The sequence below is a fragment of the Lissotriton vulgaris genome, unplaced genomic scaffold (assembly GCF_964263255.1).
Source record: "Lissotriton vulgaris unplaced genomic scaffold, aLisVul1.2 SCAFFOLD_1713, whole genome shotgun sequence".
NCBI classification, from domain to species: domain Eukaryota; kingdom Metazoa; phylum Chordata; class Amphibia; order Caudata; family Salamandridae; genus Lissotriton; species Lissotriton vulgaris.
Window position 1 is genome coordinate 287045 of NW_028253159.1, and position 26618 is coordinate 313662.

Consider the following 26618-nt stretch of genomic DNA (forward strand, 5'->3'; position numbering starts at 1 on the left):
GACCCCTAAAGAAATCAAGAGGCGAGGTCTTCTTCAGGACTTGAGTAGCAACTGGCAGAAATGAAATACTATCAAGTAAGCAAAACCATAAAATGGAAGGTCCGCCTGTGGTGGGCACATATGCAAGTCCTACATTCAAATGAGGGGAGGCGAGCATCAAAACAATCAGCGCAAAAAACGCTGAGTCACTCGTCGGTCTATAGGAGTGCTGGATAACATGCAACCCTGGAACATGGATAAGTGATCATGTATATTACTTTGCACAAGTTGTAATGAGTGTGTTTCATGAGTGTCCATGGGGTATCCCTGATAACGTCAGTGGCTTTAGTTGGTTTAGTTCTATACTCGCTGCAAGGGAAATGTCTTTTGACTGGAAGTAAACCGCACAAGGTGGGAGATGGGTTGTGGTGGGTCTGGTGTGTACCAGGTGGCCATGAAGACTCATCCCTTTTTTAAATGAAAACATGTTTTTTTTCAGGGAATACTGTACTGAGCTGAGGATGCACTCGTTTTATTGTATTACTAGGCATAATTTCAATAACGCTGGAGTAATCAGAGTAATTTTGGTAATTCCGCCTTACTCTTTGATGTGGAAATAACAATAATTATGTTATTACTCCTGATCACTTAATTATGAGTAATTTGGGACAAAGACATCCTACCGCAAGAGCACATTTAGCTAGTGGCTGTTCACTATTCGTGTTCTACTGCATTTAGCACTAATAGCGTAAAATGCATCCTCGCGTGCATTTAGCGCCAAGCAAATTAAGCGAAATACTGTAATTTGGAGGAAAACCCTACCCTAAGAGCTAATTTAGTGCTATTTCTTAGCGCAAAATGTATTCTTGCGCCCATTTTGGGCGAGAGGGAGCATTTTACACTGAGAAAATAGAGCTAAATGCTTTGAGTAGGTTTGGGGAAAAATCCTACTCAGGAGTACATTCCGCGAGTACGAGTGTCTCATCACACCAGTTATTCCTGTTCTGTTGCCTTGCAATGCAATTTCTGCCCATTTTGGACACGAGGAGGCTTTTTTTGTTAAGAAATAGCGTAATTAAGCATCATCTCATGTGATTCCACATGATAACAATACACAGAATTATGCAAGTTACATTCACCTCTAGTTTATTGGGATTTTTTTTTTGCAAGATCTTTTTATTGCATATAAAGTGAGCAATAATCCAACAACAAAAAAACTCACTGCACAGTAACCCCATGTCACAGTCGAACAAACACAAATTATTAGTAGTCCCAGCGACCCTCCGATCCTCCTACCCCAGCAATCCCATCCCCCAACATGTCATCAGACCACCTTAACGCTCATGACGAGCTCAGCTCGTCATGATGCACAGTTGAGCTGTGCAGATGACGAGCTGAGCTCGTCATGACACCAGCAAAATGGTAATTTTCAGCACAGGAGGGGGAAAACGCCTAGCAGCCAAGGTGTTAAAAGCTGGATGTTCCAAACATAGATCATCGTGCCGCTGTGTGAACATCAGGGGCACAAAGTCCACCCCGGAAATCATTCCATTTCCCCCATATCTTAGGCCTTTTTGTCAGACAGCCCTTCTCTTCGTAGATCGTTCTCTCCACCAACATGCACCAGTCCATGTCTTTCTTCCAATCACCTAGCTGTGGCACCAAGACGTCCCTAGATTCCAGCGCATAGTTGCACTTGGTCACTACTGCCCCAGAATCATATAAATCTGATCCATACAAGAGAGGCCTGTGGCTTCCCAGATGTTAATGAGACACCACTTCGCGGAGGCCTTCATAGGGCCCCCACACTCAGAATTCAAGCAAGTGACCACTGAGCCCCATTATTGCTGAATGGCAGGGCAGTCCCATAACATGGAAAAATTTGCCAAATTGGCCACAGCTTCTGTGACACAACGAAGTTGCTGCCCTGTCCATTTTTACCATGTTGGTATATGCGTAGTAGCTGCAATGTGTGATTTTTGACTGTGCGAGATGAAACCTGGATCTAATTGCCACTTCATGGGGGATGCCAGTGCCTCTGCCCACTCATCATCCTCTACTCCCTTCAGGTTCTCGTCCCACTGCGCACACAGTTTAACCAAGGTGTTAGGCGAATTAGTAATCACCTTGCAATAAGTGAGGGAGATCGCCTTCTTGAGCATATGCTTGTCTAATAACCTGTTTTCAAGTGGGGATGACTCAGGTAACACCTCCCCCCTCGGCAGCACCTGTTGCTAGCTATGATGTATTTGCAAGTACTTATATATCTCCATGAGGCCATCTGGTACTCGCGTTGTAGGTCTGAAAATGACTAATCATAATGAGCTGCGCTGCCCAATAGTATTTCTGCATGTCGGGAGGGCTATGCGTCCATCGTACTAGCCCCTCGTCAGTTGTTCAAGAGCAATTTGCGCAGGTTCCCCATTCCAGAGTAATCCTAATATGTTGCTGATTTTAAAAAAAATTAGACAATGTACTATACTTGATAATACAAACAAGTGTGTCCAGTCCTTGTTTTTCATGGTTCTCTAATACTGTTACCTGGTTATTATTAGATTCTCCTTTTTGGGCCTGTATATAAGGCCTATTTTACAGTTTCCTAGTTAATACATCTGCATGTTTTTGAAAGTCCTCTCCTTTGGTGCAGTTTCTTCAAAGTCTGAGAAACTGACCGAAAGGGAAATTCTCTCTAAACCAGCTCAGGTGGAAACTGTCAAATAGTTCATTTGTTTCTGTCTGTTTGATTGTTGAAGATTTCCATGCTCACTGTAATGCATAATTAAGGAATGTCAGATCTGAGTTGCTGAATGTATGAGTAAACATGGATGAACTCAAGAACTGTGTCAATGTTCCTATTCTGAATAATCAAGACATCATCAGTATATCTCTTCCAGACACATATTTGGTCTATGAAAGGACTGGAGTTAATAAAGACGTGTTCCTCCTCAAATGCATGTACATAAAGATTCGCCACACTAGGCACCCATTGAAGTGCTATGGGTTCGGAGGTATAATTGACTTTCATACTCAAAAAAATTGTGCCCGAGGGTGACTCTGACTAATTTTATGATGAAATGAGGTAGTGATCTATATTCCCAATCCTGGAAATATAACATCTAATATGATGAGCTTGTTTCCTCCTACAGTATGCTTGTGTATAGCACCTTGATATCAAGCCTGTTTAGGAGTTCTTCCTGGGGACTGAAAGGCAAATCTTTGAGGAGCTTTGATATCACCTTAGTATCCTAAAGGGAGGTCTGGGTAGCCTGTACTAGTATACTTTTAAGAAGTCACAGAAAGTTGACAATGGTTTGATTCCCAAATCTATGTCTGAGACAATTGGTTAATCTGGTGGTGATATGGTGGAATCATGAATTTTAGGCAGTGGGTTAAACGATAGAAACTGGGAGGTGTGGCAACCAAAATGTTCTTCTCTTTTTTTTATCCAATGTCTTAACTCAACCGTTCCTCAATCTTTTTTATGTAACCTACAGATCCTGTGTAAGATCAGATTGTAGCACCATTTAGTTCTGGGCATCCACCAATAATTGTAACCATTACTGGCGATATGCGTCAGTGTCATGTATTATGATCTGCAGGTTTGCTGTAAGGGATACTCTTTATGTCATATTTAACTCTCAAGAGCTCCCTGATAAGGTTGAAGGAACCCTGACTACCAAACTCAGGACGAATACAGGTTAGGTTACCTATGATGAAGCATATCACAGAAGTGTGGGTGAGGTTTCCTGCACGGAAAACGTTTGCACTCAGTTGGTAGGGTACAGAAGGACAGTAGCCCGATTCTTCAGACTGTACTTCGTAATGTTTCAACTTTTAAGGATAGCCATTGTCCTTTCACATGCCCAGACGTGGGCCACTGTTTCTAGGTGACCTTGTAATGCTCCCATGTACTTCTGTAAATGACTGCATTACTTCTAGGATTTTGAAGGAAAATGTTTAACAGGAACTACTGCCCCAAGTCCCATAAACGGCGTCCTATACAGAGAGATCAAAACTCACTCATTATGAGTAAGACTCACGCATTTAGCAGTCCAACTGAGCACTCACAAAAAGCTGAACTCCGCATTTGGCCAGCAGACTGGGGCTAGAGCACAAACATGACTTTAGTCTGACCCCTGCTGTACTTGGAACAGCTGCTACCATTTGTTGAGGCTGCAGGAGTCCTCCCACAAGCCACCCACAGCAGAAACATGCTCCACATGATTCATTTTCCATATCATCTAGACACCTGCGAGTATTATTCATTCAATGTGATTCTCATTTGTTGCTCTGATTTGTGATGTTTTGATGTCATTTTGTTGATTTAACCTTTGAGCATTTATATATATATATATATATATATACACACATACACATACATATATTATTTATTTATTACTAATGTGACTTTTTTTATTTCTACAGTTTAAAAAATTATTTTTAACTCGGAAGGGTTTTGAAAAAAAACTTTCGTGCTCTACCTAGGTGAACCCTGCACTCAGTCCTTAAGGCCGCTCTGTTGTGTACAGGCTGTTCGAGGTAATTTGCACTTTGAACCCTGAGGGGAGGGTTTGTGACGGGCCCTAATTATTAATCTCCTACCGCAACTTGTTACCAGGTAATATACGCAGATTAGAAGACGTGATGTATCTTTACGGCCGGGTTGCGGTTATTTGCATGCAGGGCCCGATTTTATTTTTCCACACAGTCGTTTTGGAGTGAGTTAATTTTCGTCTTTGTCCACGTTAGCATAAAGATGACAGAACAGCAATAACTAATGGTATAATAAACAAGAACAAGAAGGGAGGAGGACTTGAAGCAGCTACAACATAAGCAGGCACACATAATAGTGGTGCACACTTCTAGGCACTCACGACATATGTGCCCCCATAGGTAATTAAACACATACAGGCAATCAGGCTGCAGGTATATGAAGCCACACACTGTCCATAATCATGTATGCACCATCAACATGATCACACAATCAGACAGTGTTCACTGATATGCAGACAACATTTGCCGAAGGTTCCCAATAGCGAGAGCGCAGTGTTTTGAGTCATACCCCTCTCTGTAACGCAGGCGTTTTTGTTTCCAGTCAGTCACAATAGTAAACCATAGAAGCATGTTGAGCCCGAGCCTCGTACACTATTAGTTCAGGAATTATGGGGCACTCATCAAATTGTTGACGCCACCGCAGAGCTGGATACGGCTTCCAACACGGGGAAGTTTACAAGAGGCAGGTGCTGTGTGTAGGAAGAGGGGAGTGTCATATTCGCGTTATATAGATGCAATTACAAATTACAAATATCCACACCCTACTACCCAGGCGTTGGCATTGAAATCTACTTTCAGATGCTCTGTGCAACGGAAAGATAATGTCGGCTGTAGCAGACAAAGACAACATTGTGATCGGTACACCTGCATTGAACAGCCTCTGCGTTTGTGTACCCGGTAAGCGGCTTATCCACGCCTAGTGGGACGAGTGCCGCTGTTTTCATACACCTACGGTCACACGGCGGTTCGAATCTTGTCCTGGGACCAAAGGTGAACCGCCGGGTTTCCTCGCCACTGACAGATCAAATAGTCGTTCATAGACGTGCAGCTCAACTGCCAATCAACAATATATAAACATTTCACAACGTTGACCTTTTTCACAATCGCGTTGGTGACATTTACGGTGATTGTGTGTGCACTAGACAAAGAAGGCACCTGTGGACATTTAAAAGACACAAAAACAAATCTGAGGTGTGTATTGCAACACAATGCCTGCTATGTGTAGTCTGTTCCTAATTTTGCAAGGGTGTGTCCGGCCTCCTCTGGCACTCAGTGCGTGAAGCGACAGGGGGACCTTGCCTCCGCTGCAATCAACCACTTTGGGTCCTCTCAGTATGGACTGTGCATACCCCCAGTGCACACGGAACTTTACTAGTGAGACGAAAGGTGATTACATTGAAAACAAGTAATTTGCCCGCAATCCCAAGTTACCGGTCTAGGTTGCTGCACGCTTTCAGGAAGCAGAGTTTCGCGGGGGCGAAACCAGGAAGTCAGGCATCCTTGCCCGTGACATGGGCGGGGCCTGTGACGCGGCCGGAAGAGGCCATCATGGAGGGAGAGCGCCGAGGTAGCGTGAAGATCCACAGAAGTGCCCCGCGTGTGGAGAAAAGGAGCTCAGCGAGGCGACTCGAGCATGGTGAGTGGAGGGGGGATATGTGTATATGTGTGTGTGCGCGCGTGCGTGTGTGTGCGTGTGAGCCCCGTGAGGAGTGGTGGTGGTGGTGGTGGGGGAGGGGGGTGCGTGCATGTGTGTGTGTGTGTGTGTGTGTGTGTGCGTGCCTGCCTGCCTGCCTGCCTGTGTGTATGCCTGAGGGGGGAGGGGGGTGAGTGTGTGCGTGTGGGAATGTGTGAGCGCATGCGTGACTGTGTGTGATTGAGTCTGTGTATGCGCATGCGTGTGTGGTGCCGTGCGCGCCCCCGAAGAGGAATCTGAGACTGCGACGCTCGTGCGTGAGCTCCGTCTCAGATTCCTTCTAACACGCCAGCAACAGATGTCTCGCAGACCTAAAAACAGATGTCTGCGAGACCTAAAAACCTTGCCTCTGGTCATTCAAGTCAGCTGACCTGCAAGTCTGATAACATTTTCCCGATTCAGCAAAGCCTATACCACAATTCCTATTTCAAGAAGCACACATATACATTGTTTGTACTCTAGGAGGTATTAGTTAGAATCGTGACAGTGTATATGGGAAAGCGCTGGAGAGGTAGGATGAACAGCAGTCCCCAGCCTGCCCCTGCTTGCCACGTTCCTCACCTTAACCTCTGCCACAAACCGACAATAACTCCCCCACCCACTCCAATTACCACTTGCACATAACCCTCGCACTGTGCCCATTCCGTGGCAGACATATGCATGCCCCCCGCCCGCCTACCATCATAATAAAGTTAGCCAACAATGCGTGCATCTGTTGTGGTCGCTGTTAGCCGCAGTTTTATTAGCATTGTACACATACTGGTTATACATTTGTCATTTGCGAACTGCCGATAAGTTGGTCATAAATCATACATGTCATAAACCATCCTGGGCCGATTCTGGCCCGATACTCCTGTGGTACATCCAGTTCGTAAATGGCATCCCAAAACCAGTTCCTTTTTGTTAGTCCTTGGTAGTCCTCTTTGTTGGTTATTTCTGGGATCACCATTTGGCCCACGCCCTCTGCGTGTAGAGGAGGGTAGCTTCTGTCTCTGGAGTTAGGCCCCCAGCTCGCTAACTTTTGAGCCCTGCCGTCTGGCGGGGTCTAGGCCGCGAGCGCCGTCTCCTTTTGCTAGTCCCAGCCTTGGCGCGGCCGGAAGCTCCGGGTTAAGATCGTGATGATGAGGGCAGTTCGGGCGTCTTCAATGGTCCTGTGCGCCCGGCCGGCGCACCGTGCTTCTTGTTGACTCGTCCACTGGTCAAGTCGTCCGACACTCGTTCCCTCCGGCAGAGCTTCGTCCCACACAGCTTCTTCGGTCTGCAGAAAATTCAGTTGGTGCGCCGCTCGCCCTGCTCCACGAAGTTGGAGGCTACCTGGGTGAACGGCGACTTATATTCGCCACCTCTGCCACCTTGGTGTTAAGGTGGCGCCCCCTGATTGGGGGGGTTCAAAGATAGCGCTACCTGCCCATCGGTTGCCTTTTGGCGCCATCGCGGGCATTCTCCCTTTTTGGCGGGAGGCATCCATCCCCCTTTCTTGCTTGCTTCTGGGCACTTTAAAGCGCCCAGAACCGGTTCCTCCACTGGGGGCACGGCGCGGGTTATGGCGCCGGCCCCCGAGCCTCCCCCCCCCCTTCGGGAGGGTGAGGCGGCCTCTGCAAGAACAGGTGGTACACAGGAACACAACTGTATTCAAATTGAGGCGATCTATGTAGCGTTGGACCTGGTATTTTCAGTGGAACAGGGTTATTCCCCATTCCGGAACAAAAAGAAGAATCATTGCCCAATTACAAAGAGGAACTGTTAATTCTGGCACCCTGACACTGCATATTTCAAAAGCAGACCAGAGTACGAGTGAAGCCCTCAGAGGCCTAGAACTCCAGAGCAGTACAGCAACCCTTATAACAAGCATGGCAAGGCTAAGAGGTTTAGACTTAATATGCTAATGCATGCGGCGGTAGCACGAGACATGTGGGAGTCAGCCAGCAGGACCAGACAGAGAGGGCTTTAGCTGTAAAATTGTCCCTCATGTAGACCAGGCCATTTCAACCATGAGTGGGGGAGCAAGGATACTACCAAACATCTAATGAGAGTATGCATATCTACATAGTTAGAAATGAATAATCCACTTGATGAACCAAGACAATCAAGATTTATTCTGGTTTTGTGGTGTAGAAAAGTAGAACATCCGGGTACAGAGAGCACATGAATGGCACGTAAGTATATAGTGATGACTGTATAAAGTATTAGACTTTCAGTTACTGTTAAAGACTGCACACTGCAGTAAAACGTTGTTTCTATTTTAGCCTCACAGCAAGTGTCTTTAAAGCCATTATCTGTCACAATCTTGTTCCATCTAAGTAGCTCGGGCAGTGGTAATTTACACCTAATCCAGAAAAACTCAGATGCATTAGCTGTGTTATTCAGGTGCAATATCTTATCTGTAGTCAACGTCAAATAGCTCTGCGTGGTCAATCATTATTCATCTTGTTTTCTCTTTGGAGATAAAATCAATGTGGACATGTATGATCACAGCTTACATGTGCTTAAGGTTTATGCAATCAATGTTTGTTTGGCAGGTTACTGGTTACACACAGGAGGAATATCGTAGGTGGGTTAGTTCTCTAGCAGATCTAGCGCGCCTTTAAAGCATGGAACAAATAACTGGTGTATCAGGGGCTCATGGTACAATGCAACCTGTGTGGTGAACCAGGGGCTTTCAGGTTACCACACAGGGTTGTGGCAAAGTCATATGTCTTTATTTATTTTTTTATTTATTTATTTATAGAGTTTTGTATAGCGCGGACAAGACCCGTGGGTATCAGAGCGCTTAACAAGGAAAGAATAACATGTAGACATTATGGTAGCAGTAAATCACAAAAAACATAATTATGAGGTAGAAGGTAATGTACTGTATAGACATGTTAGATATATACTTCCTAATGTCTGTGCAATTAGCAATTGGTGACGAACTAGACTTAGCTTGTGTCGTGGTAATGGTACAAGCATGGAGAGGTAGAGTTATAAGGTAATTCAGTGCATATAAGGATAATATGGTTAAATAAATAAAGTGAGGTAGCAGTTATAAAGATTATGACTGTGAGATAGAGTATAAGTTCCCAGGTATGAGAGGAAAACAGTAACATGACAATCCTCGACTTGACCATGCAAAGCAGACAGTTGTCAGCCCTCAATTTTCCAAATTTTCGATGAGGGCCACCCTCTGGTAGCGTAAATGATCATCCCGGTAAACAGACGGATTCTCTATGTAGGGAATTTACTCATCAAGTGAGACTTAAGTTCCCGTTTGAATGTTACTGTGTTTTGAATTTTCCTGATGTTTGGAGGTAGTGAGTTCCAGATTCTGGGGGCAGCTCCGGAGAATGCTCTGTTGTAGGTCTTTATCTTGTGGAACAAGGCTGGTCGCAATAGAAGTCTTTTGTGCTTCTAGTTGGTCTGTTGCCTCCTGAAGGCATAAGTTTCTTGGCAAGTATCTAGGCATGTTGTAGTGAACAGCTTTATGTGTAATACAGGCCATCTTCATTTGAATTCTGGCCTCGTAAGGCAGCCAGTTTAGAGCTTTCAGGTGAGGAGATATGTGATCGAATTTCTTCGTTCCAGAGATGAGTCTAGCCGCAGCGTTGAGGCAGGCTTTTAATGGAGCTGTGGAAGTTTTCGGTAGGCCAGCTAATGTGGTGCATCCGTATTCGATCCTCGAGATAACTAGAGATTGGATGGCCAGTTTTAGATCTGTTGCATTAGCCCACCTAACTCAAGTAGATAAGAGCGAAGAAGAGCATCCTTGAAAAAGCATAGTACAAAGTAGTTAATGTAAAATCTTCAGCATTTCCATCCTAATACCCACTGACCGTCTACGCGAGTGGCTACTCTTTGCAATGTCGTCTTGGTCTGCGTTGGCCAGCAGCATTGATCGTTAGTCCTAGCAGGACATCATAGACTGAGAAACGGCCTTCACTGTAAACACAAGAGAGGGTGGAAAGGACAGTCCTTCAACACCTCACCTCAAGTTCATATCAAAACAAGCGTCTCTACAGTCCTACAAACAAGGTCTCAACATGTAAAGGGGTGCCAATCTCTGCATCCCTCATGCAATGTTTCTCTATCTAGGCACAGGGTTTGCAGCGGAACAAAAGCACTCTGCCTGGCTCCCAGGTCTAGTTTCTATCCTCAGAGTGGCGGTTTGGGCACCAACACTGTATATTTATCGTTTCCAAGTTTAATTAGTGCTATAGATGTACACAAAGTCTAAATCATCCATAATAAATCTGCAACTTGCAAAGTGGTGAGATGGATAAGGTGCTACTTAAAGCAAACTATGACATAACTTACAAACTATTGGGAAAACAGACACACCTCTAAATGGATGTGATTTTGGGGGCTAAGTAAACCAGACTCCAAGACGGCCACAGTATCTCGAAGCTCTGTGATGCGTCCACGTTGAACAGTCCTCTGACATGCTCCTGAGAACCAGTGACTTGCCCTGCTTATCAGCTGTAGAGGAAACGCACAGGCTTCAGCAGGTATCAAAATGGAAGTCCGGTGGAGGTCTCTAAACTCTCTGACCAACTGAAAATGAGCGGGTAAAATGTTTTCTGGCACAGGTGTTGAAAACCTGCAGATAGCGCTCTTTGAGTGGTTGGAGACAGATTCAGATTGGGGTACTGTCCAGACCACTCTGGGGTCCGCTGTAGAGATGAGGAACCAAATGTGATTCAACAGTAGACCGGGACTACGGTCTGATAATGGTGCCCTGTGAAGGAGTGGCCCATGAGAACGAGCCAGGAAGGGGCTGAATTCGCCAGAGGCTGTTAAACTTGAGATTTTTGTTTCATGGACCAACAATGATGTGAAACCTTATGGTTTCTGTCAATAAAAATATCTGGGAAATGTAAGTCTATGGAGGAATAATGTTAAAAAGCGTATTAAAAAGAAGCTATCCTGTTTAAACCCCAAACATGTAGCCGTTATTAGTCAAATGCACTGAAGTCTTTCAGTCCTATCAAATGTTACTGTGCAGGTTAGCGTCTGAAAGGGCAAAGAAGATACACTGACACAAAACAAGAAGTATTGTATTACGGCGAATTATAACAATGAGCATAATGCAATGAAATGGGACTGTAAAGCTATTACATCGAGAACTTTATGAATTTCTAATATAATAAAACAAATGCAAAATATAAGAACCAATATCTCGATGCAATGAGAGTCAAGAAGGAAAGGAATTAAAAACACACACGGACCTCATGGAGCACCTGCCTCCTAAATCTGCCTCAAAGTGAGCCATCTCATTTCCTCTCTTGATCCTACACCAAAGGGAAAATAATTCTTCTACTCCAACCATTCCCCCAAAAAACAACAGTAGTCCTGAGACAACTGTGCAGTAAGGAACCAACTCAACCACACAAAGAAACACAACTTTTGCTTTTGATCATAGTGAGTGTTGTCCTTCAACTGGAAGAGTCGCCACTCTACCCAACCCTTAACCGACAACAACAGTCCATCTAGCACCATGACACCACAGTAAGGGGTGAACTGCCAAGACAAGTCCTGCATCCTCTATACACTATCCTTTACCGCAGCACAATCTTAACAAGTGGACTACTTGCAGCACAATAACATAACAAGTATATTTGTAAAGTGTAATTATTACCTGTGGGTCTCAAGGCGCTGAATAACAAATGTTTATTGTTACCCAACTCAATGGTACTCATTTTATCGACCTCAGATAGATGAAAGGCTAACTGGACCTGCCGGATTTGAACCTGTGACCATGAGGTCAAACACAGGCCTCTGCAGTGGATGCATTAGTCCACTAAGCCACCAGACCCTTAAAAAGGATACAGTTTCATGAGCATTCACCTAGATCATCAAACAAAATTAAATCGTAAACTACAAATTTAAACAGGAAGAACTCTAAACCATAAAAAACAGGAGAAAGGTTTTCAATTTACCCTGAATAATTTGCCAAAGAAAGTAAAAATAGACCACAATCCTTACATTAATGTAAAACACAAAGTCACGCTGCTGTGCAGACAGAATTCAGCATATTCCATTTACCTCTCATCACTCTTAGTCACTTGTTGCCATATTCTCCAGTATCTTAACTAGAGTAGCAAGACTGGGGCATAAAACATTATATTGTGCAAACGGAGCAAACACCATCACAAGTTGGCTAAGCAGAACACAATAAGAATCGGCAAAGCCAACAGGTCGCAGCTTATAAACATCGGCAAAAAGCATCCGGAAAAAAGGCATACTGACACAGTCACATATTTCCCTAGGTGTATGCCTTACCAAGCATTTGTGCTTCTTTTAAACGATGTGGTGGTTATTGCTTTTCTTACCAATCCGGGATGGTAGACGTCACTTGAATAATTTAAATAAGTATAACAAATTGTTGTATTAAAGTATATTTCTTAAAGTAGAGTAGCAAAGCAGCAAATGCGAGCTGCCAGGAGCTCCAGAAAAAATGGTTTAAAAAACATAATAAGCTCATTTGAAGGGCCGCAATGGGAGGGAGAGCAACAGAGGAGAGGGTTGGAGAAGGCAGCGAGTAACGTGGGCGTGAGAGAAGCATATGAGAAAAAGAGCAACACAGGGTGATGGGTAGGGTATTGGGCAGGAGTTGTGGTGGAGAAGTGCATAAGGGAGAGAGTTGGCATTCTCTTGAGTACTTGAACAAATTGAAAAAATAATTTCTCTAACAGTGAGAAGTGGAAGAAATAAGTCAGCCAAACAAAAGGATGGCAAAGAGACAATGTATCAGGGAAAGACTAAACACAAGAAGAGGAATGCACGCCATTGAATAAGAAACCAGGAAATGAGAGGGACAATAAAGATAAAGCAAACCAAGGGGAAGGAATGGGTAGACTGTAAGCCCAATACAAGTTTTGGTAAGCCCACAAAAGGTCTTTCACAATGTCTGGTATATGAGACCTAAAAACAAGATGAAAACACAAAACATTAAAGTAAAACTGCAGCACCAGTACATCACAAGTTGTGCTTTTGCATTGCCAAAAATTGTATCATAATAAGCTCTATTGCTGTAAGCTGTACATCTTCTAAGAGGTCGGACCGCAGAACTTTGAAAATTAAGAAAACATACTTATACAGTAAGTAACATTTTTAGGCACAACAATCTGCATAAAAAGGGTGAAAACGTAGCCCGGGGTTGGCATTTATAGCAAAACAAATGGTTCCAAATATAGGAGACCTCCTGGTGTGTGGCCTCAGGAAATTTCAATTTTCAATTCGCAGGAAACTTCACATGCCATCGGTTCAACAAAGCATCTATTTTCAGATCTTGTGCGTAGCTCACAAGACAAACTAAATGAAAGCACTTTTTTTAAGTTCGTGCTTAGACCTCACCACAAATCATATCACATAAAAAATATTGGAGAAGCATGGCTGGACATTAAGGATTATATAAAGTGAACCCTTATACAAGTAGTACTACCAGCCAATATGGCAAAAAAAACCTGATGAACATTGCATCAAATACATTTCTAACAAAAAAAAAAGCAAAAATAAAGCTGTGGAAATAAAGCTGCGAACTGGTCCGTTTATACCAGACTGGCTTGCAATGTGAAAGAAGATGGAGGAAATCTTAAATAGGCAAAGAGAAAGACATGTGTTAGAAAACAAGGAAGAAGATATTAAAAAAAAGGAAAAGTGCAACATAGAGGAAAGACGAACTGTAGAGAAGCTATTGTGAGAAATGGTAGAGGGTGGAAAAAAGTGGGAGCAAGTGAGTACAGCAGCTGTTTGGGCAAAGGATAAACCAGAGGACCAGGATCATTGAGAAAAGTTTTGGCGGATCAGGTTCCTAAAAAAGGAATTTATAAACAGCACACCAAGCGCTCCCAAAGGGAAGCCAGAACTAGGAAATACATTTTTTTCACCATCAATAGTATTCACTAGGTAGCTTTAGTCAAACTACGAAATCTTATGGAAAATATGAAAGAATATTATCTGCATAAGTTTACTCCTGTTTTCTGGTCCAGAATAGTATTTTTAAGCTAGCGAGCTCTCCAACATTTTGAGTTGACTAATTCATTTGAGAGTTTGAAAATTACACCAATCCCCCTGCCTTAATACATTTCTTTTTAAACTAGCTCAGATGCGAAGGACAACAAAAGGGATTGCTCCTGTTTTGCATATATGTTTCATTCATGGACTCTACATGGAAAAAGCGCACACGTGTCACTTGGACACCTTCTGGGAAAGATGAGGCTGTCATATTAAATATTAACTGTGAGAGGAGACTAAAAGTGTGCGTTAATACACTTTCTTTAGAAAGGTTATAATTATGTTGCAATTAATACACATTTAGTTAACTAGATAATGTTGAAATTAGTATGCAGTTAACCTGCTTTACTTCTAAGTGTTAGTTTTGTTTCTTTGTGTACCATGTCGCTCGTGTCGGGAAACATCATTTACCACGAAGGCATTACCACTACTCACGTTTACCACGTGACACTTACCACGCAGGGTGCCTTCCACGCAGGGTTCCTTCCACGACGTCTTTGCCACGCATTAGGGGGATTGGGGGGTTGGCGGGGGTCGGCTGGGGGAGGGGCGGGGGGGGGGCCTGGGGGGGTCTCCCCCCCAGAAATAAAAAAAAGGAGCGGGTTAATTAAATAAAAAAAAAACGCACTTCCGTACCAACGAGGATGCCACACACGGCGTCCGAGTGTCAGTTTACTGCCCTGAGCTCGGCTCTAATTGAGCAGGCGTCGACGGCTTCCTCCAGAGCGGGTTAATTACATTTTTTTAAAAAACGCACTACAGTAGCACTGAGGTAAAAGGAAAGTGCCTCCCCCAAAGACGTGCCGTTACGGCAGTCCTTTTTTAATTTTGGCAGACGTGTTTTCACGCTTGTTTCGATGGTGGATGGAAGGTACGGGCTGCTGGTGAAAGACAGGAAGGTGTCAGGTAAGAAAATAATCTTTAGCATTTGTGTTTGTGTTTAGGACGTAAAAATGCGTGGTATGATCCTTCGTTGCAAATTCCAGCGTGGTAAAGCCACTTGCGAACTAAAATTCGCGTGGTATTGCCATGCGTGGAACTTGTATTCGTGGTAACATCATATATTCGCTCGTGTCATTTTGTTTCTGTGGGATTTCTTCATGTTCCATTACTGTCTGTTCTGAGTCTTGGTTGTCATCATGCATTGGCCAAGTTGGACAAACAAGGCTAAACCGTGTCTCAAATATGGATACTGACAAAAAAAGCAGATCAAAGTAAATGCAACCAAGTTACAGAAGGACCAAAAAAAGAAAACCAAAAATACCGAAACAGACAACAGCCAAGGAGGCTTTGGATAGAGTAGTAATAAAATTATGGTGCATACCACGCAATTCTTCACAAAAAGAACAGCTGCAGTACTAAAAAAAAGTGATCAAGAATGGCTTATAAATGGACAGTATCGGTCTTATTTAAGCTGCTCATACTTCATTTTAAAAGGACAAGCAATTCCAATAAACCTTGGCAAGGAAGAGCAGAAGCAATCTGCTAAAGTGCACTGCAACGGGGAGGAGGGAGGGGAAAGTGGGATTAATTAAGGCATTTAGAGGAATGGAAAATGACAGTCTGGAGAAGCCAAGGGGATGAAACACTGCAGCAGACAAAGTCTCAGACCAAGACTACAAGACACTGGCTCAACCACGTTTGCCCCCTACTCAACAGGGAACTGGCTTAAATGAGACTCCACCCACACGAGATGAAAAGAACTTCACAAAGCCTAGCCACACAGGTCGACAATACATACATTCCTACAAACTATACCAAAGACCATTGGAGTTTGACCAGCCTACCACAGGGTGGAGCGGGGGGGTTGGGAAATCATAGCACTTTGTAAGGTCAAAAATTCAACGTGCTACGACAATCAACTTGGGCATCAGAAACGGGGAATCCTCAGCATGTGCTGAAAGACATGCAGGAGTGACAAAATCAATAATTTTGCTCACAGAAACTTCCCACCAAGACATACCACGTACAAGCATCCATATAGACAGAAACCAGGAATAGATTATCAGTAAATGCTGAGCAAATGTAATGTTATATGCCTAAAAGATGTGTAAGCAGGTAATAAGATTCCTCCTTCCGAAATACCTTCAGACAACAAAATCACAGGTTAATGAATAAATTACCACCAAATGACACACACTTTGGTTTGAAATGAAAAACCTAGAACTGCATCCTGACACACCACTAGAAAATGGTTGTATGACAGAACAACGTTATAACATTGCATGCTTTTACAAAGCATTTTTCTCACATGCATATGCTTCTACCTTGCATGCCATTACCACGCAATTAGACTAATTAAAATATTAGCAAGAGAAGTTTAAAAAAAAAATATATATATATATATATATATATATATATATATATATATATATATATATTGCATGCAGAAAGCCACCATCCCCCGCATTTAATTCGTAGCATCCCCTATGGGGAGATGCTTAGAATTAGGCGGGTCTGTAGCACAGAAGTTCACTGCAGGGAGGCGCAAGCAGCAAGCAAGCACAGGTTTCTAGCAAGGGGCTACAAAGAACATCTTATAGATTCAGCGATGAGAAAAGCTAATGCCCTATCCCGCACTGAAGCACTGACCCATCAGAAACATCAGAAACCTAGTGCAACTAGCAGTGAGCAGCCAGTCAGACTCATCTGGGCCTACAATAGTCAGCATGGGGCACTGAGGAAAATTATTAACCAGAACTGGAATCTGATTAAACTAGATCCTGTTATAGGAGAACATATGCCCAATAAGCCCGCAATCACTTACAGAAAGGCGTTTGCATTGCAAAATGCCCTGGTCAAATCCAGCCCTGAAGTGATTCCTCCTAAAAACTGGTTAGCAGCAAGCCGCGGGTTCAGAAAATGTTCCAGTTGTAAGGCTTGCTCGCAGGGACTCAATAAAACCGAGTTCCTAACAGCATTTTCTACAGTGCCGCGCAAATCACCAAGCAACTGACCTGTAGATCAGAATATGTGGTGTATGTGCTGGAGTGCCCGTGTGGCCTGCAATACATTGGTAGTACCAAATTGCAGGTGCACAAGAGGGTGCTCCAGCACATCCGGGCAATCAACACGAGTGACGCCACATATCCTGTGGCCAGGCATTTCAAGGAGTTCCATAATAACAACAGTGGGCTCCTGAGATACTATGCCATTGACGCCATAGGTCCACTCAGGAGGGGAGGTAATCGAGAAGGGATCTTGAGGGCTCTTGAGACCAGGTATATCTTGGAGATGGACAGTAAAAGCCCCAATGGGCTTAATTCCACGGAGGACTTTTACACATGTCTATAGCTCCATATATTCTCACTATCCTCGTCAACACCCTCCAGTTCTGTACTGCATATTGCTCACAGCACGCCTGTGTTCTGTATCCCATATCTTGAAATTGCTATTCACTGTATGAGCTCTTCCGTAGCTGAGTTAGCTGTACCGTAGAATCTTGTACTCAGTGATATATGAATAATCATGCTTTTTAACTTTCACTGGTTTATTAGGGTGTCAGTAATCAACGTTATGGGCATAGATGGGATCGACATTTTTAGCAGGGTGTGAGCTATTGTTGGAAGGGCATGTTCAATCTTAGGCCCTTTCTGTCTATCCGGCATAACATTACCAGTTTAAACCCTAAAGGTAATTACTGATAAATGTATGTAACATATCCTTTGTATATAGATGTATATATATGAATTAGTGTATATATTTTAATTAGAAGCTTTGCGGACTCTCGTACTGTAAATAAATTGGCTATTGCATTTAAGCAGTGACTACTCAGGAGCCAGGTTGCGTATATTGAGGTGAATGCCTTTTTGCACAAGTTGTAAATATATGAAATATTTTGATAAGCAACCTTTTCAAATTACTATATGCATAAGAAATATCCATGTAGCTGTCCGCTTTCTTCAAGCTTCTGTCATAACTTGCCGGATATTGAATGTGTATTTATACAGGAATTTTCATGCACTAGCACTTAATTGCCATACTTTGCCCTTTTTTGCACATGTATAGAAATTGTGTTTACAATGGTGTTGTTAATTTGATTAATCAAGCTACAACCAATCAGTGAGGACGTTGTTACTGCACTAGCACTTTAAATTCACGCAACTTTTTTCGGTGCGCCATGTGACCAAGCCCTCTGTGTAGGGCGAAACGTTATCCTGGCGTGGTGTGCGATAAAATAAAAAACTCACCTGCACTCTGGGTCTTCCGTGTCCTTGTTGAAGTTGGCTGATGATTGATAGCTGGCGTAGCAGCAGGAGCGCAAGTGGTGATATATATATATATATCCTCTAAACTTGGTTCCACTGCATCGGATAATGGCAGTGCTCACTGTGGGTGCAGAGTCCTGTGGCAGAACCACGCCGCTACATACCACCCAACAATTCCTCTGTGAATAGATCAACGCATTTCAATATTACCCAATACCTTGATCACGATCAAGGTATTAGGTAAATGGGCTCGACAAATCTAAAAAATCTTACTTGACCTGCAGGTCGAGTGAGTAGACTTTTCTACTCGACCTAACAGCAATGCGCTTGACCCACAAACTGATCGCATATGATTTTTTTTCAAAACATTTGCAGCGCCAACAACCAAAAAAAACGTTGTCCAACCAAATTAACAGCAAATTTTTATAATTTAGCACCCAGTTACCTTCCTATGTGTGTATCAAAGTGCTGTGGTGAACGTTTCTGCCAACATACATGGCAAAAAAAAACCATAAACTTTAACATGTCATCTGCTACTCATAAGTTGCTTTGTGCAAGCTCACTCCTCTCAGTTAAGTCACGGTTATAGAAATTTCCCAGCCCTCACAACAAAACTCACTCAGACTGCCCTCAGAATTTACTTGCACAAATAATACTGCATTTGCTCCTCAGGTGCACTTGTGCCATTTTAACAGTTTGCTCTCTCATATGGGACGACTTTCATTTTGGCACTGGACTAAGGACAAACCAGTTGTTCCTAATTCTAAAGACAGGATCAAGGTGGACTTACATCACAGCAATGCACCAACAAGACTAACAAAAGAAAAGGAAGCAAGGACCAAGGTCAACTTACCCACCACAGACACATGGGATCACCAGCGGGCCAGCAGCAACACTGCTAAGCGAGGCAGGCACGAACATAACAGTTAAAAAGTCTCCGGTCAGGCACAGCGTCACATAATGGAAAATCCTGCTCCCTAATAACCAGCACGCAGCAAAAATGAAAGCTACCAGATCTCTCTGATCTGGACACAACTTTTATCATTCCCAAAACGTACTCCTGGCATTCAGAAACAGGCACTGACAAACCAATATACTCTAGTTTTAATGTGACGTTGATAGAGGAATAAGCAGCACAGGGAAGGCAGGCGCTGAAAAACCATTTAAACAGGCATGCGAGAAGAGCTAATAAGGCCAACATTAAGTGTGTGCGTGGTACACTGTGCATGATCAGCTCTGCAAGACCACGCACAAGCTGATGCCTAATCACAGTAAAATTCTACGCAAATGAGGACAGCCTAATACTTTACACTGCATTTTAACACATCAAAAAGAGAATTTAAAAAACGGATTATGGGTACAAATTAAAAGAGCAATAACAGCGAATCCTGGAGCGAACGGATATCATGCCTGTGTGTCACCCAACCCAGCACCGTCGAAAACACCATAGCCAACTATACGTGCAGGCACTTTCTTAGACAAAGTGTGGAAGGAGGCAGTGTTCATCTGTCAAGAAGCTATGACGCCACAAAACTAATCAAAGAGCTTTGCATTTTTGAAGATCACAGGATATTGTAAGTTATAAATTATGCCATATTTCAGAAGCTTAAAGAAAATAAAACGTCGAAAATAGCATGTGAATTGCTGCACTCTAGATGAAGTTCACATGCAACCCTTAAGGTTGTAGGCTGGCAGTGGACATGAAGAAAGAGAAGCCAAGATAAACACAATCGGACTAGGCAACAGGCACAGAAAGCACTGTTATGCACTTTCCTAGAGGAGGCCTCTAGGTGGAGGAATGGACCTCACAATAAACCGACAATCTGTGCTGTGTTGAATAATACCTGGATGGGTAGAACAGCATTAGTACTCGAGAGCAAGGTGTTGACTGAGCCCTGAACTTGAGTTATGTGAGAGGCTAGCAGCAATAAATGAACATAATAACCCACTGAGAGCAACCGGCATCTGGGTTGCCCAATATTATACTGAAACAATAAGGCAGGTCCGAGTATAAAATTACAGAAACTAAACAAGGCAAGGGAAAATACAGTGAAGTGGGACAGTCAGCTATTCAGATATCCAGGTTTAAAAATGTTAGCATTTATTTGATGTGCGTACTATTAAATAATTTCTCATTTTGCAGTGTCTGGTCAGTTCTGTGCGGCTTGTGTGACTCAGGGCAACAAGACAGTCCTCATAACAAGTATCGCTGACGCCCACCTCCGATACACTGGAACTAGGTGTGCAGTAAGGCTACCTTCACCATAGGCATTCACTTTCAGGGATAGTATGATGACACCGAGCAGTCATGATTTAAGATAAGGCCTGCAACAAAACAATATATAAAAACCGACTCACCTCCAAATCGCCCTGCACTCCGTCCCGACTCCCGAGTCCACCGAAGAGCGCGCGCGTGGTGGCGTGCTGCGTCACGGCTGCACTTTAAGCAGCACAGCGCGCGGGGCAGGCCAGGGCCGTCATTGGTAGCGCTTTCGCACGCTACAAGATTGACGGCCCTGGGACCCAGAGAACCAATAGGCAGCGCACCACACCTCCACCACTAAGTTAGGTGGAGCCTGCATGCTGCCCCCTAGAGCCTTCACCGCGCACCGCGTGCACTGGATACTTGAATGCCGTCGTTGCTGCAATTGTAATGCTGCCCCCTAGAGCCTTCACCTGCTACTGCAGTGCCAGATAAGCACTCGCCAGGCCGGTCTAGTAGACCTTGAAACTGACTCGCCCTTCAGGAAATTCACTCGCATTTGCGAGCGGGCGAGTACATTTGTCGACCCCTGGGTAATACCGAAATGCGTTACTCTATATCGCCTGTACCCCCGTTTATGAACGGATAAAAAAGGAAAAGAAAAATTGAAAAAAACCTGCAGGAGTGCAATCGGAGTATCCATCTGTCCACAGAGGAATTGTTGGGTGCCATACACATACATACACACACACACACACACACACACACATACTTTTAATCTTTTTTGTGGAGATGCCCGATAACGACCTTAAGTGCATTGTAAAGTCATGTGTGGTAAAGACATTCACGTTGTAAAAAACTTGTGTGGTAAAGGCACTGCGATGTAAAAATAGCGTTGTAATGACTGTTTACCCCAGAAAACTGCTTTGAGACCAAATGAACGCCTGACTGACTTGCAAGGTTGATTATTTGGATTCTGGACATCATACTTTGCTCTAGTTGGCAGATATTAGTGACCTACATGGGTGTATTAATTGATTTGGTCTGGAATGCACGTTAGGTCATCGTTAAAGGCAGGGTGCGCCTGGTTCTGAAAAGCATTATTGCAGTAACTAGCAGACAGGGTGACCATAAGTGGTTGTAAGAAGAAAGTTTCAAGATTACTTAGATATAAAATAGAAGAACAACTTCAATGAGTAGATCACATTGGTAATTCTGGAGAGGACTTCAGCTCAGGGGGTGATTTTGATTTTTTGGCAAGAGGGTGCATGTTCTGACTTGAAGTGGCAACTGATGTGATCGGAGAATCACAAGATCAAGCTCCCAATTTGTGAACTATAAGAACCAGTGCAGAAGGTGGTCAGTGTGAAAAACACCACGGCAAAGGGATCAGAGATGTTGAGAAGAATGCCACGTTTGAGACATCGACTGACAACAGTCTATTATAACCCAGCTTTGAACAGCAATACTATCAGGTGCGGGATTGTCAGGATATTTCACAGGAATGTTATGCATTCTTGTCAGTAGTTACATCTTTTCCATTAAGGATCACTGAGCACATGCAAATGTTTTTACTCTGACGTTAGATAGCGTGCAAAATGTTTTTCATGCCTCGTGAAAATATTTCTGCAAGTCTCTCATCTTGTGCATCTTTGATTTTTGAATGTCTGTGGAACTTGATTAGTCAGTTGAGAAACGGCTAGGGCAATTTTGGCAGATTGGGAGTTAGATAGATGTAGTCAGTGCTTTAAATGGGCCGGTACTGTCCGGTACAGAGTACCAGCAGTTTTTTATTTTGAGAGGGATAGTACCGGCACTTCTCGGGCGTGACAGAATACATTCAATTGGAGAGTACCGGCCATTCTCAGAGGCCAAGCAGGTACTCTGGTATAGAGTACCTGCACTTCTATTTTTCCATTTCAAGCACTGGATGTAGTGTTTAGCTGTACCCAACAAAGATATAGTTCCCCCACCTCAATGTTATGTGATCTTTCCAGTTCGTAATAATTGCTCGGCAACATGCATCCGAAAGTTGTGTTTCAACAGCATGTCAGTTAAAAGAGATGAGGGGCAGTCAACCAAAAGTGAATAGAAGAGGTGTTACAGCAGAGCCCCGGGGGATTCTATGTTTGAAAGAGATAAAGGATTCAATATTTGCTTATTAATAGCAATAATGAGAAATGTTTTTATCAAAGTTATCTCACTAGTGGGCCTGAATGGTCCACTACTGTTTTAGATTTGCATAGAAGTAACGAATGATCTATCAAAGGACGTAAAAAAAAAAAAAAAGAGAATTGATCAAAGCCATTGGGAGGGCTTCAAGAAGACACTCAGAACGGTCAAGAATTATGATTGTGGGGTGTAAATTCAGACTGAGTGTAGGAAAGCTGACGTTTCTTTAGTGTTGCTTTTCTGTATGGTGAAGCCAAAAAGGTTGGAGGGGTTTTAAAAGCTTGAAAAATTCTTGGAGTAAATGGGTTTAGTGGAGAGGTAAGATATAATGGCGTGTTTAAGCCTTGGGGTACCACACTTTCCCAGAAAGAGCAACTTGCAGTACTTGAGATTGTAAGTACAGCATATCAACACTGCAAGAGAAAGAGGTCATATGTGGATGAGAAGGAGCTTGCAGCAACAAAGTTATTACACTTCAAATGTAGTCACAGAATGGAGGGTGGATTGTTTATGTGGAAGAAAAGAGCAGAAGTAGATAAAGTGTGTGAAAAACTCTGTTAACTTTATCATGGAGGAAGTATGTAAGAAGTGTTCAGTTAGACCCCCAAGATAGTCTTGTGCAAGAGTAGAGGCTGCCAGGCTCGGATTATTCCACACCCAGACCACGACAATTTTGGTAACAACGTAGTGCGATTTGTCAATCAACTCAATACTGTATATTTGTAGATATGAAGATGGTTTTGAAGCTTTGGAAGTAAATGCCAGAGATAGTGAAAAATACTTTTTTTAAAAAGTCAAAATTGACACCATTTGACTATAGCGTTGAAAATCTAGCTTGCATGCTAAAAGAGGAAGGAGAAGGAGGAAACAGATAGAAAGAACCACACAGCAGTCATGGTAGAGTGGAGGAAGTTGTTAGTATCAGTATTGAGGGATAAAGAGCAAAAATGTGACAGTACAAATTAAAGGGGGAATAGCAGGTTGGCACTGCCCCACGTGACATGTTTAAAACGCAATAAATAAGATGCTAAAAGGGAATGTATCCCTGATAATGGAGAGAAAAAAAAGTCTTTCGAAAAATTTAGGAAAAATTGCTGCCAGATATCAGCCTTTAAGGAAAAAAATAAAGTAGCTATATTACATTTATTATAAAAAAAAATGTTAACCAACTAGATTAGTAGATTAGTAATAGATATTTGAAATGATCTCCTTTTCACACAGAACTCGGCAGGTGCCTAAAGAAGCACTAAACCTAGGCCAGGCCACACTTTATACAAAGCGGGTGCTTTGAAGATTTGGGATGTGGGCTTTATTGTGGTGGGTCAGGATAAGGAGGGAGTAGTAGGATAGTGGTGGGGTCAAAGTACAAAGCCCTAATACATGCAGCCTCGTCCCTAGACTTCAAAGTACAGTGGGAATGCCTGTGTGAGGTCAAAGCAGGTGGTCCCAAAGCCTCTTTCAGTATTACTGGAATGTTCAATTGTGTAAGGTCGTAATGTATGTCGGGTCCTCTGCCATCTCCCTGAGCAGCTGAAGGATTTGAGGGAACATAGGTGAAACGGTGTGGGGCGCGAGCATTATCATCTACCAGTAAAGCGTGAATTACACCCCATTCGCAATCCTGAAAAGTCACGACTTTATAAAGACCCCCCAGCTGCAACATCAGTATTGTAGCCGAACAACTCCGTAGGGAAAGCGTGCTTACTGTAGATGCAACGTTTTACATACAAAGTAATCAACAATGATTATTTTCAAAGAAATAGGGGCATTGCCGCTCAAATTACAGTTGGTGCCGAGACCCTGGTAAATGCATAAACAAAATGCAATAGTTCTCACATTTTAACAAGCGAATCCGTCGAATTTCTGTTTTAGTGCAAGTGAAGTGCTGGAAAAAAGATCAGAGGAACACACAACATGAAGATCAAAAGTAAAACGATACAGTCCGATGCCTGGAATTCTACAAACCACAACCACAGAGATGTGAACAAAAACATATCAGTGTGCAGCGGAAAGCAGGGGAAGTCCTGGCACGCTAAGGCGACCACTCATACAGTAGCTGGGACGGCGCGCGGACCGCTGTGCTGGGAGCATGCACCATCTGCAGTATGCTTGAACTGTTGCATTAAAACATACATCCTTTATTACCACCTCGGCAGCCCTTACACTAGGATGCAGTTGAGTGTAACAAAGATGCAAGCTGATAATCCATGTGTGATCTCATGACGAAAATGTGCAACCCTGGGCAATTTACTATAAGATTTCCCCACGTCACAAACGCAGAAGCATCTAGAAACCATGCTATCCTGTAGGAACTGCTCAATGAGCTGAATATTCCTTCGGGGACAAACTGTTGATCGGAACGCCGCAAACTCTGGTAGCGCTTAGACTCAATCTACTATAGTGTTTCACATGTGCCCACATAGCTATTTTCTTATCCATTGCGAGACCTAAAGCACTTTTATTAGGTGTCCGATTGCATTGTTTTCTTGTTCTGTATTTTAATTAGAAATGCATGTTTACATCAGAAATGGACGTAAGGACACATTTTGGACGAAAGTACATCCACAAACGCCAGTTTTTATTTCACATACTTGTCCCGAAATTTCTACCGATCTAGCAATATAATTACCCACATTTTACATACACCCCTCCACCCCCCCCCCCCCCCCCCCCTTACTGCCAAAGAAGGTGATATTCCGGACAGTAGTTTTATTTAACTGATGAAGCTCACTACCGGAACAGGGTGATCTATACAGTTCACACATGTATTCTAAACATCACAAATCAGAACAAATATCGCATCAGAGGGAACAAGAGAGCAAGTACTAAAGAAGAAGCGGCAATGGATAGATTGACAATTAATTCGGAGGCTTACAACAACAATCCAGTCATTAATGAAAACAATAATGCATGCCACCTCGAAGTTCAATTGCCGTACAAGCAAAGCACGCCTTTAGTCTCGCTTTCCTATACAGCCATGAAATGAATCACTCAATTCAAACCTGTACAGTGTTGTAAGAGACACAGTAAGAGACCCGTAGAAGAATGTATGCGCCAAGTGTGCTTATTTTGTCTATTGGGCTACTTTCCTAGAGGTGTGGCTCTTAATTACTTAAGAGTGGTGGTATTTGTGTTTTTGTCGTGTTTACAAAGGCCAGTAGCTGTAGAGTGTCCAGACCATGTGGAAGAAATGACAGCAGCTGATGTCAGGCGACAACGATGCCTGTTATTTAATAACCAGCATGCCAGGAACACCATGCGGGAAAGGAACTTCAAGTAAACATTTCACAGTGGATAACTCTGAACTCAAAACACGAGCCCGAGAACTAACAGCAGCCTTTGTTACTTACCGAGGGCACAGCTCCAACCGCAGCTCGAGTTCGGCGGCTACGGTTGTCACGCAATCTCGCCAGTAGGTAGAGAGACACTGAATTCAGCCGAATATCCGCTGTCTGTTGCTGTATTTTTACGGACGTCTTTTATCCATAATTCTAGCACATCCCTGTCGCATCGCAACACATCCCTCGGCAGAACATATTCTGAGAGTTGACTGTGAATGGGAGTGTGGTAATGTGTAAGATTACCCAGGATTGGAGCACTGGTGGAGTCTCCGCCAATGATAGGGCGCCGCATAGAATTTCCGAGTGCTGATTGGCTGTGTACTCCGCACGTGCCTCTCTCCGAGCCGTCCTCCAACAGTAGTCGGGTACCTCCCAGTTTGGAGCGGGCTCAGCCTCTGCTGAAGTTGCAGCAGAGGTTAGCCGAATCACGGACAGGTGTTGTGTAATATTTAGTATCCCTACTATAAAGTGTATTTGTT

At 43.3% G+C, this 26618-nt stretch overlaps 1 protein-coding gene across 1 annotated transcript in view; it reads right to left on the reverse strand.

The window, feature by feature from the left end:
* The window catches only part of LOC147661143 (chondroitin sulfate N-acetylgalactosaminyltransferase 2-like), a 199739-nt gene extending 173374 nt beyond the window's left edge, over positions 1 to 26365 (reverse strand). The window contains exon 1 of the mRNA XM_086951284.1: positions 26149 to 26365. The gene's annotated coding sequence lies outside the window, so the exon portion shown is untranslated. The remainder of the gene's footprint in view (positions 1 to 26148) is intronic.
* Positions 26366 to 26618: the final 253 nt, after the last annotated feature.